The sequence below is a fragment of the Mustela erminea genome, chromosome 12 (genome assembly GCF_009829155.1).
Source record: "Mustela erminea isolate mMusErm1 chromosome 12, mMusErm1.Pri, whole genome shotgun sequence".
NCBI lineage: Eukaryota > Metazoa > Chordata > Mammalia > Carnivora > Mustelidae > Mustela > Mustela erminea.
The window spans coordinates 42,252,292-42,271,792 of NC_045625.1; the positions used below are offsets into that span (position 1 = coordinate 42,252,292).

The 19,501-nt window shown below is 36.8% G+C and overlaps 1 long non-coding RNA gene across 1 annotated transcript in view; it reads right to left on the reverse strand.

Moving 5' to 3' along the window:
- Positions 1–2,286: 2,286 nt before the first annotated feature.
- Positions 2,287–19,501, reverse strand: part of LOC116570340 — an 87,741-nt gene continuing 70,526 nt past the window's right edge. Inside the window, exon 3 of the long non-coding RNA XR_004277399.1 lies at positions 2,287–2,413. This is a non-coding gene — a long non-coding RNA (uncharacterized LOC116570340). The remainder of the gene's footprint in view (positions 2,414–19,501) is intronic.

Below are 19,501 nucleotides of genomic sequence, written 5' to 3' on the forward strand. Positions count from 1 at the left end.
GAAGTTGGAAAAGAAAACCATCTTTTCTGTGGTTATTCAACTGTGGTTCAGCAGTAATTCGGGGGGCTAAAACTTCATATTTCAGGCCAGACAAATGGGATAAAGAGCCTGAAAGGTTGGAGAATGCAGGGAAAATTTGAGAAAGGTGACACCTAAAGCAGGGGATACCCTTATTCTGAAGACCACTCTCAGATCACCCCTGAGCCTACAGGTGTGAGAGAGACCCAAATAGCAAAAGCACAGGCTCTAAGAATAGGGAGAAGATTCCAACCACATCTCAAATCACAGGACATCTGAGAGGCACATGTGCACAACAGGCCCAAAGCATCAGAGCAATGGATGGGATTGGATTCTCTGGATGGGAACCATCTCCCACAGAAGGTGTAAGAAAACTAAGATAAACAGATCAAGAACTTGCTGAAACAACAACAGCAAAAACAATCAACATTCTCTAGAACCAGGAACATTACTAGGGATCAAGAGGCGCAATGCAAATGATAAAAGAAAATGTAGCGACCCTAGATATCTATGCACCTATTGGTAGAGCTTCGGAAAACATGAAGCAGAGCCTGACACAAAAGAAATAGAAAAAATCCACAGTTTCATTTGAAGCCTTCAGCATTATTTTCTCAGCAATCAATAGAACAAGTTGACAGAAAAATCAATGAGCACATACAAGATCTGAACAAGATTATCAACTAATTTGATATAATTGACATTTATAGAATATGCCCAACAACAGCAGAATATACATTATTGTCAAGTCCACATGAAGCATTCACCAAAACAGACTACATTCTGATCCATCAAACAAACCTCAACATATCTAAAAAGAGTAAAATCTCATAGATAAATTCTCGAATTAAACTAGAAGTCAATAGCAGAAAGATAGCCAGAAATCACCAAATACTGAAAAATTAAACCCATTTCTAAATAATCCATGGGTCAAAAGCAAAGGTACAATGTCACAAGGGAAATTAGGAAAGATTTTGAATTGAATAAAAAGCAATGTCAAAATGTGTGGGATGCAGTTAAAGCCATATTTCAAGGAAGATTTATAATATCAAATACTTTCATAAATAAGAAGAAAGACCTCAAACCAGTTATCTATGATTTCTCCTTAAGAACTAGAAAATGGCAATAAATTAAACCCAGAGCAAGAAGCAGAAGGAAATAATAATAGAGCAGAAATCAGTGAAATTAGAAAGAGAAGAGTTTAGTAATAAATAAATATAAAAAGCTGGCTTTTGAAAAAAAAATCAATTAAAATTGATAAACCGCTAGCCAGAAACAAAGACACAAGTGACTAACATAAAGAATGGGAGGGGCACCTGGTGGTGGCTCAGTGGTTAAGCATCTGCCTTCGGTTCGGGTCATGATCCCAGGGTCCTGGGATCTAGCCCCACATTGGGCTCTCTGCTCCATGGGAAGCCTGCTTCTCCCTCTGCCACTCCCCCTCCTTGTACTCTCTCTCGCAATGTCTCTCTCTGTCAAATAAATAAATAAAATCTTTAAAAATAAAATAAAGAATAAAAGAAGGGACCTCACAAAGATTCCCACAGATATTAAAAGGATAAGAATTAAAAGAAAAAAAAAGGATAAGAAAATATTACAAATAGCTTTTATATGTGCATGAATTTACCCATTTAGATGAAATGGGTAAATTCCTTGAAAGATACAAACTATTAAAGGTCACTCAAAAGATAATCTGAAAAAGATAGTTTTTTATTATAGAAATTGAATTCATACTTGGAAACTCTGCAAAAAGCTCCAAGTCAAACGGCTTTCACTTCAGATAAATACTTAATAAAGAATGTCAAATATTTAAAGAAGAAATAATACTGATTCCATATAAACTCTTACAGAAAATAAGAGAAGACTTGCCAACTAGTTTATGGGATCAGCATTACCCTGATAACACAGTTACAAGAAAACCATAGACCAATATCCCTCATGAAAATGGGTGGAAAATATTCAATAAAATATTAGCAATATGTAGAAAGAACAATATATCATGATCAACTGGAACTTACTCCAGAAATGCTAGGTTGGTTTAACATTTGGAAATTAATATAGTTCACCATTTCAGTACACTAAAGAGCTAAACAAATCATAACCAAGTTAGTTGGCTTTTAAAAATGTAATGGTAAAAAAGAAAAAAAAAGTAATGGTAACAACTCTAGTACTAACTTACTATATAGATCTCCACCATATAATTTATAGGCAGTATCAAACATCTTGTCAAACACATAATGAATTATTTAAAATCTCACTGGCTTTGGGGGATAAACAAGTGATCAAAGAATGCATCTTAAAAGTGTAGGTGTCATAGACGAATTCTCCTCTTACTTAGCAGTTTTATCTTCTTTCGGGTCTCTCCTCCTCCCTGCGTTGCTGTTTCTCACTCCCAGCCCTGAAACAGAAAGTGATGGAGCATCTGCTTTATCTCGATCGCTTCCTGAAGTGGCCTGTTACAACAGGTTCTGGAGCACCATTCTGCATGCTTGTGTGACCTTCAGCTAAACAGTAGCGTCTCTCCAGCTCTAAGTGAGGGCATTTCACTACTAGAGCTTTCCCTCTTGGGAAAAGATAAGAAAATGCTTGAAATGGTCTCTTTTTGTGGGTTGAGCTGTCATGCGGTTACACCAGGTCCTGGTCCTGTGAAGTCACGGAGCTCCGTGGTGATTCACTGCCTGGGGAGCTGGCCCTGCCCGCCCAGCCTCCGGCTGGCACTCACCCCCTCCCCCCCAACCCCCGCTCCGCCCCAGGCCTGGGTCTTGGAGGACAGGTGCCACAACCGCCAAACCATGGTCCCCGGAATGCAGGGCAGGGGAGCCCCGCCCTTTATTCATAAGTGTTCTACTTTCCTCACTTGCATTTTCTTTGTAGACTACATACAATATTGTACATTTTAAAATAAGGGAATATTTGGAAATTTTATTCTCAAAACAGGCTGTCTTAAATCAGACTTTTAAATAAATTTTTGATTTAGGACGTCGTGTTCTTACGACTTTTGATCAATAAATGCTCCAAAATTCTTTAGAGGAAAAAAGAACATGTTTATTTGAATGAAATTTATATCCTCATTACATATAAATCATTCACCCGTTTATACAGTCAGTTAAGTTTCTATGAGAGAACAACATATGTACACTGGCACCTTACATTTCTAGAAAAATTGTTTCCTTTTGAGCTTTTACTCAAAGGAGGAGGCTTTGAGATTATAGGAAATAGCTTCTGGTGAATTTAATCACTTCTCCCAGCCTACACATACCCATTCCCTGTCCCTATTCCCATGAAAACTTAAACTCTAAATCTTCCTTAGGAAATACCTTCCTCATATCACCCCTCCTGACCCTGGATGTGTTCCCATTTGACAGAAATTTCATGAGGACAACAAATACATCTATTCATTTACTCTTATTTTCACTACCTAGCACTGCCTGAGATATACAAGGGAACTAATAATAAATAAATATACTTGAATGGATGAAAAACTAAGTGTACTATTGCCACCAAGGAAAAACTACCCCCAAATCACATTTACGAGGAAGTAAAAACATCTAGGAAGATGGAGAATATGGTTTACCTCCCTTGAGAAAATAGCATTTTTTTTATAAGAAGAAATATTTTCTGGAAAAATATTTTCAACCCAAATTGCTATGGAATATTATGTATCTATTGATAAAATTGAAGTAAATATGTAACTAGATATGCGAATATGTTTTTAATGCAATACATAATTTAGACATCATATGTAATTTGTTTGATTTGATCATATTTTTGTTTCAAAAAATATAAATGCACAGAGACAAACAAAATGGGATTTTTACAGGGAGTTGTTCAATTTATACCTTCTACTTTTTATACTGTAAAAATTTTAAACAAATAATCTTTCAGTCAGAAATAAAAAACTAAAAACTTTTGTGATTCTGTTTCAATTCTTCTGTTAAATACTAATATGGCAAGAATTTCAGTAGCATCAATGAATTCATCATTAGAATAAAATGTCAAATTTTGCTGCAATAAGACATGTATTTGGCCTTTTTACATTATTTATTTCAGGGTAACCGATATACAGAAAAGTGTACAAACCAAATCGCCTCAGCTTAATAAATTCTGAGACAAATTAGACTGTAATTTTCCTTCCTTGCTATATTCTTTAACTCTTCAAACATTCTCCTGCCTCATTATCTCTATCTCCTCCTTCTGAGATTTGTGTTTCATGTACAAAAATCTTTTTCACCAAGTCAACATGTCTTTGATGCTTTTTTCCTGGATTTTCCACTCCTTTTCTTCCTGAGCTTCAGTGTGGTTTCTATTGACTTTCCTTATCCTGTCTTCTCATGTGCAGGCTTTTCTTTAAACCATCTGTTACTGATTTTTAAAATTTTAAAAATTTGTTATTATATTTTTAACTCTAAATTTTCTATTTAATTCTTTTTTATTAAAAGAATAAGACTGAAATCCATGGGCAGATTGAAGAGAAGAACAGCAATTCTGGAAACAGAAAAACAACCACTTTCTGAAAGGTAGGACCGGCGGAGAAGTGAATCCAAAGCGACGGGAAGATAGACCCCGGGGGGAGGGGCCGGCTCCCGGCAAGCGGCGGAGCAACTGCGCACAAAATCAGGACTTTTAAAAGTCTGTTCCGCTGAGGGACATCGTTCCAGAGGCTAAACCGGGGTGAAGCCCATGCGGGGTCACCGTGGCCTCAGGTCCCGCAGGGTCACAGAAGGATCGGGGGTGTCTGAGTGTTGCAGAACTTGAGGTATTAGAACGGGGAAGCTGGCTACAGAGACAGAGCCGACAGTGAGCTCAAAGCTCAGGGTTGCCTTGAACCAGCCGCAGGCTCGGTGAGCTCGGAGCACGGCCGGAGGTCAGGCAGACGGGAGTTACTGGGTGCTGTTCTCTGAGGGCGCACTGAGGAGTGGGGCCCCGGGCTCTCGGCTCCTCCGGGCGGGAGACCAGGAGGCCGCCATTTGTATTCCCGTCCTCTGGAACTCTACGGAAAGCGCTCAGGGAACAAAAGCTCCTGAAGCAAACCCGAGCGGATTAGCCCGGCCCCTGGTAAGGGCGGTGCAATTCCACCTGGGGCAAAGACACTTGAGAATCACTACACTAGGCCCTCCCCCAGAAGATCAACAAGAAATCCAGCCGAGACCAAGTTCACCTACCAAGGAGTGCGGTTTCAATACCAAGGAGAGCAGCAGAATTCCAGAGGAGAAGAAAGCAAAGCATGGAATGCATGGCTTTCTCCCTATGATTCTTTAGTCTTGCAGTTAATTTAATTTTTTTTCTTTTTCATTTTTTTCTCTTCTTCTGCTAAAATTTTTTTTAACTTTTACCCTTTTCTTTTTTAACGTTTTTTAACTAGTTTATCTAATATATATATTTTTTCTTTTCTATACTTTTCTTTATTTGTTTTTTTAAAATTCTTTTCTTTCTTTCCTTTTTTTTTTTCTTCTTTCTTTCTTTCTCAACCTCTTTTTATCCCCTTTCTCCCCCCTCACGATTTGGGATCTCTTCTGATTTGGTTAAAGCATATTTTCCTGGGGTTGTTGCCACCCTTGTAGTATTTTACCTGCTCCTTCATATACTCTTATCTGGACAAAATGACAAGATGGAAAAATTCACCACAAAAAAAAGAACAAGAGGCAGTACCGAAGGCTAGGGACCTAATCAATACAGACATTGGTAATATGTCAGATCTAGAGTTCAGAATGACAATTCTCAAGGTTCTAGCTGGGCTCGATAAAGGCATGGAAGTTATTAGAGAAACCCTCTCAGGAGATATAAAAGCCCTTCCTGGAGAAATAAAAGAACTAAAATCTAACCAAATTGAAATCAAAAAAGCTATTAATAAGGTGAAATCAAAAATGGAGGCTCTCACTGCTAGGATAAATGAGGCAGAAGAAAGAATTAGTGATATAGAAGACCAAATGACAGAGAATAAAGAAGCTAAGCAAAAGAGGGACAAACAGCTACTGGACCACGAAGGGAGAATTCGAGAGATAAGTGACACCATAAGATGAAACAACATTAGAATAATTGGGATTCCAGAAAAAGAAGAAAGAGAGAGGGGAGCAGAAGGTATACTGGAGAGAATTATTGGGGAGAATTTCCCCAATATGGCAAAGGGAACGAGCATCAAAATTCAGGAGGTGCAGAGAATGCCCCTAAAAATCAATAAGAATAGGCCCACACCCCATCAACTAATAGTAAAATTTACAAGTCTTCGTGACAAAGAGAAAATCCTGAAAGCAGCCCAAGAAAAGAAGTCTGTAACATACAATGGTAAAAATATTAGATTGGCAGCAGACTTATCCACAGAGACCTGGCAGGCCAGAAAGAGCTGGCATGATATATTCAGAGCAGTAAACGAGAAAAACATGCAGCCAAGAATACTATATCCAGCTAGACTATCATTGAAAATAGAAGGAGAGATTAAAAGCTTCTAGGACAAACAAAAACTGAAAGAATTTGCAAACACCAAACAGCTACAGGAAATATTGAAAGGGGTCCTCTAAGCAAAGAGAGAGGCTATAAGTGGTAGATCAGAAAGGAACAGAGACAATATACAGTAACATTCACCTTACAGGCAATACAATGGCACTAAATTCATATCTCTAATAGTTACCCTGAACGTTATGAGCTAAATGCCCCAATCAAAAGACACAGGGTATCAGAATGGATTAAAAAAAAAAAAACCCATCTATATGTTGCCTACAAGAAACTCATTTTAAGCCCGAAGACACCTCCAGATTTAAAGTGAGGGGGTGGAAAAGAATTTACCATGCTAATGGACATCAGAAGAAAGCAGGAGTGGCAATCCTTATATCAGATCAATTAGATTTTAAGCCAAAGACTATAATAAGAGATGAGGAAGGACACTATATCATACTCAAAGGGTCTGTCCAACAAGAAGATCTAACAATTTTAAATGTCTATGCCCCAAAGTGGGAGCTGCTAACTATATAAACCAATTAATAACAAAATCAAAGAAACACATCAACAATAATACAATAATAGTAGGGGACTTTAACACTCCCCTCACTGAAATGGACAGATCATCCAAGCAAAAGATCAACAAGGAAATAAAGGCCTTAAATGACACACTGGACCAGATGGACATCAGATATATTCAGAACTTTTCATCCCAAAGCAACAGAATACACATTCTTCTCTAGTGCAAATGGAACATTCTCCAGAATAGATCACATCCTCAGTCCTAAATCAGGACTCAACCGGTATCAAAAGATTGGGATCACTCCCTGCATATTTTCAGACCACAATACTCTGAAGCTAGAACTCAACCACAAGAGGAAGTCTGGAAAGAACCCAAATACACGAAGACTAAACAGCATACTTCTAAAGAATGAATGGGTCAACGAGGAAATTAAAGAAGAACTGAAAAAAAATCATGGAAACAAATGATAATGAAAACACAATGGTTCAAAATCTGTGGGACACAACAAAGGCAGTCCTGAGAGGAAAATATATAGCGGTACAAGCCTTTCTCAAGAAACAAGAAAAGTCTCAGGTACACAACCTAACGCTACACCTTAAGGAGCTGGAGAAAGAACAAGGAAAAAACCCTAAACCCAGCAGGAGAAGAGAAATCATAAAGATCAGAGCAGAAATCAATGAAATAGAAACCCCCCCCCAAAAAAAATAGAACAAATCAATGAAACTAGGAGCTGGTTCTTTGAAAGAATTAATAAGATTGATAAACCCCTGGCCCGACTTATCAAAAAGAAAAGAGAAAGGACCCAAATAAATAAAATCATGAATGAAAGTAGAGAGATCACAACTAACACCAAAGAAATACAAACTATTATAAGAACATACTATGAGCAACTCTACGCCAACAAATTTGACAATCTGGAAGAAATGGATGCATTCTTAGAAACATATAAACTACCACAACTGAACCAGGAAGAAATAGAAAGCCTGAACAGACCCATAACCAGTAAGGAGATTGAAACAGTCATTAAAAATCTCCAAACAAACAAAAACCCAGGGCCAGACGGCTTCCTGGGGGATTTCTACCAAACATTTAAAGAAGAACTAATTCCTATCCTCCTGAAACTGTTCCAAAAAATAGAAATGGAAGGAAAACTTCCAAACTCATTTTATGAGGCCAGCATCACCTTGATCCCAAAACCAGACAAGGATCCCATCAAAAAAGAGAGCTATAGACCAATAATCTTGATGAACACAGATGCGAAAATTGTCACCAAAATACTAGCCAATAGGATTCAACAGTACATTAAAAGGATTATTCACTACGACCAAGTGGGATTTATTACAGGGCTGCAAGATTGGTTCAACATCAGCAAAGCAATCAATGTGATACAACACATCAATAAAAGAAAGAACAAAAACCATATGATACTCTCAATAGATGCTGAAAAAGCATTTGACAAAGTACGGCATCCCTTCCTGATCAAAACCCTTCAAAGTGTAGGGATAGAGGGCACATACCTCAATATCATCAAAGCCATTTATGAAAAACCCACCGCAAATATCATTCTCAATGGAGAAAAACTGAAAGTTTTTCCGCTAAGGTCAGGAACATGGCAGGGATATCCATTATCACCACTGCTATTCAACATAGTACTAGAAGTCCTAGCCTCAGCAATCAGACAATAAAAGGAAATTAAAGGCATCCAAATTGGCAAAGAAGAAGTCAAACTATCACTCTTTGCAGATGATATGATACTATATGTGGAAAACCCAAAAGACTCCACTCCAAAACTGCTAGAACTTGTACAGGAATTCAGTAAAGTGTCAGGATATAAAATCAATGCACAGAAATCAGTTGCATTTCTCTACAACAACAAGACAGAAGAAAGAGAAATTAAGGAGTCAATCCCATTTACAATTGCACCCAAAACCGTAAGATACCTAGGAATAAACCTAACCAAAGAGGCTAAGAATCTATACTCGGAAAACTATAAAGTACTCATGAAGGAAATTGAGGAAGACACAAAGAAATGGAAAAATGTTCCATGCTCCTGCAGGGGAAGAATAAATATTGTGAAAATGTCTATGGTACCTAAAGCAATCTACACATTCAATGCAATTCCTATCAAAGTACCATCCATCTTTTTCAAAGAAATGGAACAAATAATTCTAAAATTTATATGGAACCAGAAAAGACCTCGAATAGCCAAAGGGATATTGAAAAAGAAAGCCAGAGTTGGTGGAATCACAATTCCGGACTTCAAGCTCTATTACAAAGCTGTCATCATCAAGACAGCATGGTACTGGCACAAAAACAGACACAAAGATCAATGGAACAGAATAGAAAGCCCAGAAATAGAGCCTCAACTCTATGGTCAACTAATCTTCAACAAAGCAGGAAAGAATGTCCAATGGAAAAAAGAGAGCCTCTTCAATAAATGGTTTTGGGAAAATTGGACAGCCACATGCAGAAAAATGAAATTGGACCATTTCCTTACACCACACACGAAAATAGACTCAAAATGGATGAAGGACCTCAATGTGAGAAAGGAATCCATCAAAATCCTTGAGGAGAACACAGGCAGCAACCTCTTCGACCTCAACCGCAACAACATCTTCCTAGGAACATCGCCAAAGGCAAGGGAAGCAAGGACAAAAATGAACTATTGGGATTTTATCAAGATCAAAAGCTTTTGCACAGCAAAGGAAACAGTTAACAAAACCAAAAGACAACTGACAGAATGGGAGAAGATATTTGCAAATGACATATCAGATAAAGGACTAGCGTCCAAAATCTATAAAGAACTTAGCAAACTCAACACCCAAAGAACAAATAATCCAATTAAGAAATGGGCAGAGAACATGAACAGACATTTCTGCAAAGAGGACATCCAGATGGCCAACAGACACATAAAAAGTGCTCCATATCACTCGGCATCAGGGAAATACAAATCAAAACCACAATGAGATATCACCTCACATCAGTCAGAATGGCTAAAGTGAACAAGTCAGGAAATGACAGATGCTGGCGAGGATGAGAAAGGGGAACCCTCCTACACCGTTGGTGGGAATGCAAGCTGGTGCAACCACTCTGGAAAACAGCATGGAGCTTCCTCAAAATGTTGAAAATAGAACTGCCCTATGACCCAGCAATTGCACTACTGGGTATTTACCCTAAAGATACAAACGTAGTGATCCGAAGGGGCACGCGCACCCAAATATTTATAGCAGCAATGTCCACAATAGCCAAACTATGGAAAGAACCTAGATGTCCATCAACAGATGAATGGATCAAGAAGATGTGGTATATATACACAATGGAATACTATGCAGCCATCAAAAGAAATGAAATCTTGCCATTTGCGACTATGTGGATGGAACTAGAGGGTATCATGCTTAGCGAAATAAGTCAAGCAGAGAAAGACAACTATCATATGATCTCCCTGATATGAGGTAGTGGAGATGCAACATGGGGGCTTAAGGGGGTAGGAGAAGAATAAATGAAACAAGATGGGATTGGGAGGGAGACAAACCATAAGTGACTCTTAATCTCACAAAACAAACTGAGGGTTGCTGGGGGGAGGGGGTTTGGGAGAAGGGGGTGGGATTATGGACATTGGGGAGGATATGTGCTTTGGTGAGTGCTGTGAAGTGTGTAAACCTGGCGATTCACAGACCTGTACCCCTGGGGATAAAAATACATTATATGTTTATAAAAAATAAAAGATTTTTAAAAAATTTTTTAAAAAAAAGAATAAGACTAAGACCTTTTGATGAGATCCTCCATATCATCTGTTTTCCCCCTTATTTCCTTCTATTTGGGGATATATTACTCACAGTTACTTTAGCACCTTGTGTTTCTAAGTCCAATATCTGAATCTCCTGTGAAACTCTTTAGGGGCGCCTGGGTAGCTCAGTGGGTTAAAGCCTCTGCCTTCGGCTCAGGTCATGATCTCAGAGTCCTGGGATCTGGCTCTCTGCTGGGCAGGGAGCCTGCTTCCTCATCTCTCTCTCTACCTGCCTCTCTTCCTACTTGTGATCTCTGTCAAATAAATACATTTTTTAAAAAAACCTCTTTTTAATAATCTTCTATCTTCTCTCAGGTTATAGTCCTGTATCTCGGCACATATAATAATATTTTATTGAATGTCAGGTACGATCTGTAAGAAAATACATACAGTCTCCATATCTTATCTTCCTTCAGAAAAGGTTCACGCTTTCCTCTGAGACAAAACTGAATCAGAACTGGAAGCAATTCTGGAAAGTTCCTTTTACCTCCAGTTCACCTCTGCTATTAAGGTCTTCACCAGGAGAGGGCTTCACATCTGGTGGGTCCTGGTGAATCCCGAGTCTATCCACATTAGCGCCTGCAGGCTTCTGAAATACCTTGCTTTGTTTTCTCAGAGGGTCCTGAGAAAGGCCTGTCTCCTGTCCCTTTGTCACATGCAAATTCAACAAATATCCTGAAGCAGTTATCACGGTCTGTTCACTCCTCCCTTCTCACTGGGATCTTGGCCCCCAAAGTCTTCAGTTAAGTCTCACCAGCCCCATAAGACCACCCAACCCTCTCTTCCTTACTTTGTCCTTCAACACAGCTGTTCTGCCTAGGAAAACCTTGGATACTTCCTATCTGCAATTAGCAGATGCCCCCAGGACAGAGGTTGCAACAGAAGTTCAGCTCACCTCTCTCCAATTCCCCTTTCTACACAATCTTGGCCCCTCCAGAACTGGTTACTTTAACAGCGCTCTTACGGCTTTATACAGATTTTTAAAAATACAACTTTATTCATTGTCCTGATAGCAACGATCTGCAACAAGCTACTCCATCAGAATTATAAACAGAAATATCTCGTGGAATGTTTTTCATCACATTTTTCATCTGTCATAAAGAAAAAAAAATCTATGTTTTTTGATTAAAACAACTAGTAAATGATGTATCATCTAATGAAAATAAGACATAAAGATATTTCTATCAATAAATTTCCGGTATTGTTCATATGTATTTTTGATTCTGCAATTGACTTTATCAAGTGTTTCCACATATTAATTGAAACTATCTGCAACGTAATAGTTATTCAGAACTACAGGGACTCATGTAGTTTTTTTTTCCTTCCTAATGCATTGGTCTTTGCTGTAAATTTTCTTCATTTTGGAAGAATTCCAAATTCTTCATTTGGAAGAATTCCAAAATTGTCTTTTATATTTACTTTTTGTGATATTTTACTCATTGTTCTCATTATATCAATAAGTTAGCTAGAATTTTGAATGCTTACCATTGAAATTGCATCAGTTTTCCTTTTTTTTTTCATTTTCAGAGAAAAAGGGTAATTGATTATTTAAGCAATAAAATAATGAAATACCACAGGTACCATTATGAGTTCATAAAACATAATTAGATATTTCTTCAGGTACTTATTACATTAGTAGGTACTTATTTTGAAGCACATGGTATTATTTTGTTTACATGGTTTATGCTATGCAATAAACATAAATGCAGTCGATTTAAATTCTTCAGTGGCAATTTAACATAGAAATTGAACTTGAATAGAATGTTATAAATAATAATGTTATTTCCTCTTTAGTACTGCCTTTCAAAAGAAAAAGTTAACAGTTTTTGCTTATAATCATTTGCAAACTAATTATAGCATAAACATTGAGAGTTGACTGGTGGTTAATAGTTAACCCCAAACTCATGTGAAATTTCTCCAGAACATTAGATTGAAATCCTGAAAAGACTGTGAGCTCTCTATTCATGTAGAAGCTAATCATTTTTCTTTAATGTCCATTTAATATGTATGAACTTAAAGAGGCATATCTGGAAAACACTTTCATCCAGGAAATAAAGCAACAGCCCGCAAACAGTCGTCATATGACGACTCATTTATAAAAATGGAAAAAACAGTATAAATTGACTTTTACCGTGTTTCTCCCTTAAAGAACTTCCCAACCTTTAACTCCATCTTTACTCTCCATCTCATTCACATACATGTTTTTTTTGGAGTAGTATCAAGTAAAACTTTATACAGAGCTGTCTAAAAGCATGACAGATTTAAAATGTTTTACTATAAGAAATCAGGGAATATTAGTGCCTTTTCTAAGTAATGTTTCTCCTTTGTTTTGCACTTACCTAAATCTTTAGGAAAATAGAAATTCTTTCTAGAAAGGCTCTGGGAAGACACAGTTTAAAAGCACCCAGTGCTTATGCTCAAGTGGATTGGGGGAATCACATATTCTTCATTTATTTAACCAAAGAATTCTAGTGTTAGAAAAGACCTTACAGCCATCCACTCCAATCAAACATCTGATATGGAAATGCTCTCCTCAACTTGCTCAACAGATTATCTCACAGTTGTTAGGTTCTTCTAGTGAGTAGAAACTCACATATCCCAAAGCATCCTTAACATTATAAACTGAAATCTCCCTGGAGCTTTTCACACGTTAATCCTCATTAAAATGTTTTCAGAGGCAGCCCAAGATGGTGGCATAGGAAAACACTGAACTCACCATCTCCCATGTAAAGATGTAGAGAACCCACTTAAGACTGTTAGCTGATTTTTCAACATAATTTTGCAGGCCAGAGAAAGTGGCATGATATATTTAAAGCACTGAAGGAAAAAACTTCCAAACAAGAATACTGTTCCCTGGCAGGCTGTCTATTCGGAACTGAAAGATAGTTTTCCAACAAGCAAATGCTGAAGGAGTTCATCCACACTAAACCAGCCTTATAATATATACTAAAGGGACTTCTTTAAGGTGAAAGGAAAAGGAAGTAATTAATAACAAGAAAACATATGAAAATAAAAATCTCACTAATAAAGACAAATATATAATAAAGGTAAAGGATTAATCACTTATAAAGCTAATATAAAGGTTAAAAGACAACAGTAGTGAAATTAACTATATAATTAGTTAAGGGACACACAACATAAAAAGATGTAAAATATGACATCAAAACAAAACATAGAGGGAGGGGCAGTAAAATTTATAGTTTTTAGAATGCAGTAATTTAAATTGCTATCAACTTAAAATAGACTGCTCTATATATAGGTTGTTACATGTGAACCTCATGGTAACCACAAAGCAAAAACCTATGCTAAATAAACAAAAGGTAATAAGAAAGGAATCTAAACTAAACTAAACACTAAAGAAAAGCAACAAATTACAAAGGAAGAGAGCAAGAGAAGAAGAAAGTAACAGGGAGGAACTATAAAAATATCCAGAATACAGGGAGCTCTGGGTGGCTCAGAGGTTTAAGCCACTGCCTTTGGCTCAGGCCATGATCCCAGGGTCCTGGGATTGAGCTCCCCACCGGGCTCTCTGCTCAGCGGGGAGCATGCTTCCCCCTCTCTCTCTGCCTGCCTCTCTTACCTACTTGTGATCTCTCTCTGTGTCAAATAAATAAATAAAATATTTTTTAAAAACACATCCAGAATACAATTAACAAAATGGCAATAAGCACATACCTATCAATCATTATTTTAAATGTAAATGGACTAACTTCCCCAATCAAAAGATACAGTGGCTAAAAGGATAAAAAAAAGAAGACTCATCTACATATTACCTGCAAGACACTTATTTCAAAACTAAGGACACACACAGACTGAAAGTAAGGGGATAAAAAAAGATGTCATGGGGCGCCTGGGTGGCTCAGTGGGTTAAGCCTCTGCCTTCAGCTCAGGTCATGATCCCAGGGTCCTGGGATCGAGTCCCGCGTCGGGCTCTCTGCTCAGCAGGGAGCCTGCTTCCCTCTCTCTCTGCCTGCCTCTCCATCTACTTGTGATTTCTCTCTGTCAAATAAATAAATGAATAAAATCTTAAAAAAAAAAAAAGATGTCATGCAAATGGAAACAAAAATACACCTGGTGTAGTTATATTAATATCAGACAAAACAGATTTTAAACAAAGAGTGTAATAAAACACAAAGAAGGGCACTGAATTATGATGAAAGGGTCAATCCAACAACAGGATATAACATTTGTGAAAGATTATACGCCCAACATAGGAGGACCTAAATATATAAAGCAAATATTAACACACATAAAGGAAGAAATCGACATAACACAATAATAGTGGGAAATATACTAATGTACTTACCTCAATGGCTAGATCAACCAGGCAGAAAATCAATAAGGAAACATCAGCCATGACATCTTACATGACACATTAGACCAGATGGACTTGATAGATATATACAGAACATTCCCTCCAAAAGCAGCAGAATATACATTCTCAAGTGCACATGGGAGATTGTCTAGGATAGATAACGTTAGGCCACAAAACAAGACTCAATAAATTTAAGAAGACTGAAGTCAAATCAAGCATCTTCTCTGACCACAGTGGTATGAAACTAGAGATCAGTTACAAAAAGAAAACTGGAGATATCACAGACATATGAAGATTAAACTATATGTTACAGAACAACAAGTGGATCAATGAAGAAATCAAATGGGAAATCAAAAAAGACCTCGGGACAAATAAAAATGGAGATAAAATAATACACAATCATGGGATGCAGTAAAAACAATTCTAAGAGGGAAGCTTGTAGTGATACAAGCCTACCTCAAGAAACAAGAAGCAATCTACAGATTCAGCTCAATCTCTATCAAAATTCCAACAGCACTTTTCACACAAGTAGAACAAATAATTATAAAATTTGTATGGAACCAGAAAAGACCCTGAATGGCCAAACCAACCCTAAGAAAGAAGAACACAGCTGGGAATATCATGCTCCCTGATTTCAAACTATACTACAAAGCTATTGTAATCAAAACTGTATAGTATTGGCATAGAAAGAGACACATAGATTAGTGAAACATAATAGAGCACCCCCCCCAACACCAAAAAACCCATATATGGTCAGTTAATTTATGACAAGGGAGCCAAGAATACACTGGGGGAAATGAGAGTCTCTTCGATAAATGGTATTGAGAAAACTGAACAGCCACATATAAAAGAATGAAACTTGATACCATAAACAAAAATTAACTCAAAGTGGATTAAAGACTTGAATGGAAAACCTGAAACAAACAAACAAACAAAAACTCGTAGGGCACCTGGGTGGCTCAGTTGGTTGGGCCACAGCCTTCAGCTCAGGTCATGATCCTGGAGTCCTGGCATCCAGTCCTGCATCGGGCTCTCTGCTCAGCAGGGAGTCTGCTTCTCCCTCTGACCTCTCCTTCTCATGCTCTCTCTCTCTCTCTCTCATTCTTTCTCTCTCCAATAAATAAATAAAATCTTTAAAAAATGAGCAAATAAACTCTTGGAAGAAAGCATAGGCAGTTAAGGACTTTGACATTGGTCTTAGCGCTGAATTTTTGGATCTGATTCTAATAGCAAAGGCAACAAAAGCAAAAATAAATAAGGACTATATCAAACTAAAAATCTTCTGCAAAGCAAAGGAAACCATCAACAAAGTGAAAAAGTAACCTACCAAATGGTAGAAAATATTTCCAAATGACTTATCTGATAAGGTATATACAAAGTATATAAAGAACCCAAACAACTCAAAAAATCAAATAATCCAATTAAGAAATGGGCAGATCTAGACAGTTTTCCAAAAACAACATACGAATGGCCAATAGGCACATGAAAAAATGTTCAAGATCACTATCAAGGAAATGGAAATCAAAACCATAATGAGATATCACCTCATACCCATTAGAATGGCTTTTATAAAAAATTTTTAAAAAGAAAGAAAGAAATAACAACTGTTGAAAAGGATGTGGAGAAAAGAGAGTCCTCGTACACTGTTGGTGAGAATGTAATTTGGTGCAGTCTCTATGGAAAACAGTACGGAAGTTCCTTAAAAAATTAAAAATGGAACTACCATGCAAATCAACTATTCTACTTCTGGGTATGTATCCAAAGAAAACATAAACACAAATTCAAAAAGATATATGCACCCCTGTGGTCACTGCAACTTTACTTACAATAGCCCAGATATTCGAAAACCTAGGCGCCCATGAGTGGATGAATGGTTAAAGGTGAGATATATAGACAATGGAGTATTACCATAAAAAAGAAGGAAATCTTGACATTTTAAAAACAGGGATGGACCTTGAGGGTATTATGCTAAGTAAAATAAAGTCAGGCAGAGAAAGACAAATACCATATGATTTCACTTATATGTAGAATTTAAAAAACAAGACAAAAAAACAAACAAAACAAAACTCATAGATATAGAGAACAGATGGGTGTTTATCAGAGGGGAAAGAGAGTTGAGAGGTGGGCAAAATGGAAAAATAGCGTCAACTGTACAGCGACAGAGGGTAACTAGACATTGTGGTGATCACTTTGTAGTGTGTACAAATATCAAATTATATTGTACACCTGAAACTAATATAATGTTACATACCAATTTTACCTCAATTAAAAAAAAAATGATCCTCTCATCCAAGTCTCCAATTACATATGCATGTTTTCTTGCAAGGTGCTGTTTAATAACACATTCGTCTTTTTAAAGATTTGTTTATTTATTTGAGAGAGAGAGCTGAAGCAGAAGGGGCAGAGGGAGAGGGTGAAAGAATCTCCAGCAGACTCTGTGCTGAGCACAGAGCCAGATGCAGAGCTCCATCTCACAACCATGAGATCCCAACCTGAGCCAAAACCAAGAGTCAGTCACTTAACGGACTGTGCCACACAGGTTTAATAATGCTTTAAATGGCAACAAACAAACAAGCCCACTTCCAACGGTATCAGTCTAATCTTTCTCCCACAAGCAGTCTTTATATATTTGAAGACCTCCATGCTGTTGCACCTCAGCTTTCTCCTCTCTAAATAGTCCCCATTTGATAATAGTTTTGAGGTTTTCCCCAAGTAAATATTCATTAAGTGTCACTGGAGTGCAAATTACGATATTTGAAGCAGAATAAATAAATAAAATAACTTTTTCAATATACCTCCTCAAGAAGGACTTTAAGGAAGCATCTAGAGGAAAATAAGCCTTGATGAGTGACTAGTAATTATTTATTCATTCATATGTTTAAAGACAGGAGAGCACACTTTATATGCAAAATGTTGATAATTCAGAAATAAGATTTTAAAAATCTATTGTTAGATGCATGAATGAATCAATGCATGGTTAAGATATAACATATACCTTCAAATAACTAAGTCGGTTAGATCTATTTCTGAATACCTTTTACACTTAAAATCGTCTAAAATAGTCTCAATGATCACACAATGCTCTATATGAGTTTACATTTAAGTCATTAGGTGTGTTTGTATTTTATGACCTGAAAATATTTCCACTGCAGAGTTGATACACCACTATTGTGTCTTCAAAAAAAAAAAAACCTAAAATGCTACCTATTATACCATATTGGAAATACAGTTCTCAGCATCTCTCAGAAGTCCAACCTCCTGTGAACCATACCTGTGTACTTGTTTTCTGAACTTGGTGCCAATGAGTTCCAAAATAAGGTTTTCCAGAAATCAACTGGTAACTTTTTAAGTTTATTTTATCTTTTTAAGTTTACTATTTTTTAATTATAAAGTACATATACACACTCAAAGACTAAAAATAAGGATATTATTTTTTAAAAGAATCATCTCTTCTCCCTATTCGCAAGCCTACTATCCAGATGGATTCACTGTTGTCAGTTTAGAATCTATTGTTTTATTCTTCCTGACCTTATTTTAATGCTCACACAAACACATACACTGAATCACACAAATATTCCATGTCATAAATAAGTATGTCTAATGGTTAAAAAAAAAAAAAAAGTAGTCACAGAAACAAAATCCGAAATTCGTGATCCTTCCTCTATCCTATAACGCATCATTATTGCTCAAGTGTTCCCTTTTCTGTTGGTAACCTCGTAAGACTTGAAATTAGTATAGATTGTTTTTTATTTGGGTAAAATATGTAAGTAGTGGGTGCTTTATCTCAGGGTTATTTGGAGTTTTGAAAGTAAAATTTTGTCAACTCACATATTGGGCTAAATAACTCCTTGAGAAGCAGTGTGCCAAGCAGTTAATATAGAGAATTTAATTTGCTTCTTCTGAGTTTTACCATTGAGCTTTCTGCGGGAAAGCTCTCCCTAAAAACACACTTTATTGGCTCTAATTAAGAATGCATCCAGTAGTGTTCTCTCAGGCTTTGGATGCCTGCTGGCTTAATTTTTAAGCTTCTCCATTCTCAATAAAAGTGCTGAATTGAATTTAAAAGTCTATTCCTACAGAATTACCCCTTAGTGTGCACACCACTCATGCTTCTGTAGAAAAGATTAAAATACTATTTACTACACATGGCAGACATTGTTTTTAAAAAATGAATGGAAAATGAGTCTATAGTTTAGTAATAATTTTGAAATGAAAGGTTATTTCGAACATATGGCTTTTGTTTTTTGGTTTATTTTTACCCTGAACCAAGACAAGTTATTAATGGAGCCACAGAATATAAGAAAATAGCTGTTAAAAGTCTGCAAACAGATTCATGCCCTTTGTTTTTAAAGGCTGAAAATGTTATAGTTCTTTCTTTATAACCAAAGTGTATATGATTAACCTTGGGATTTTCTCATTAAGTAGACAT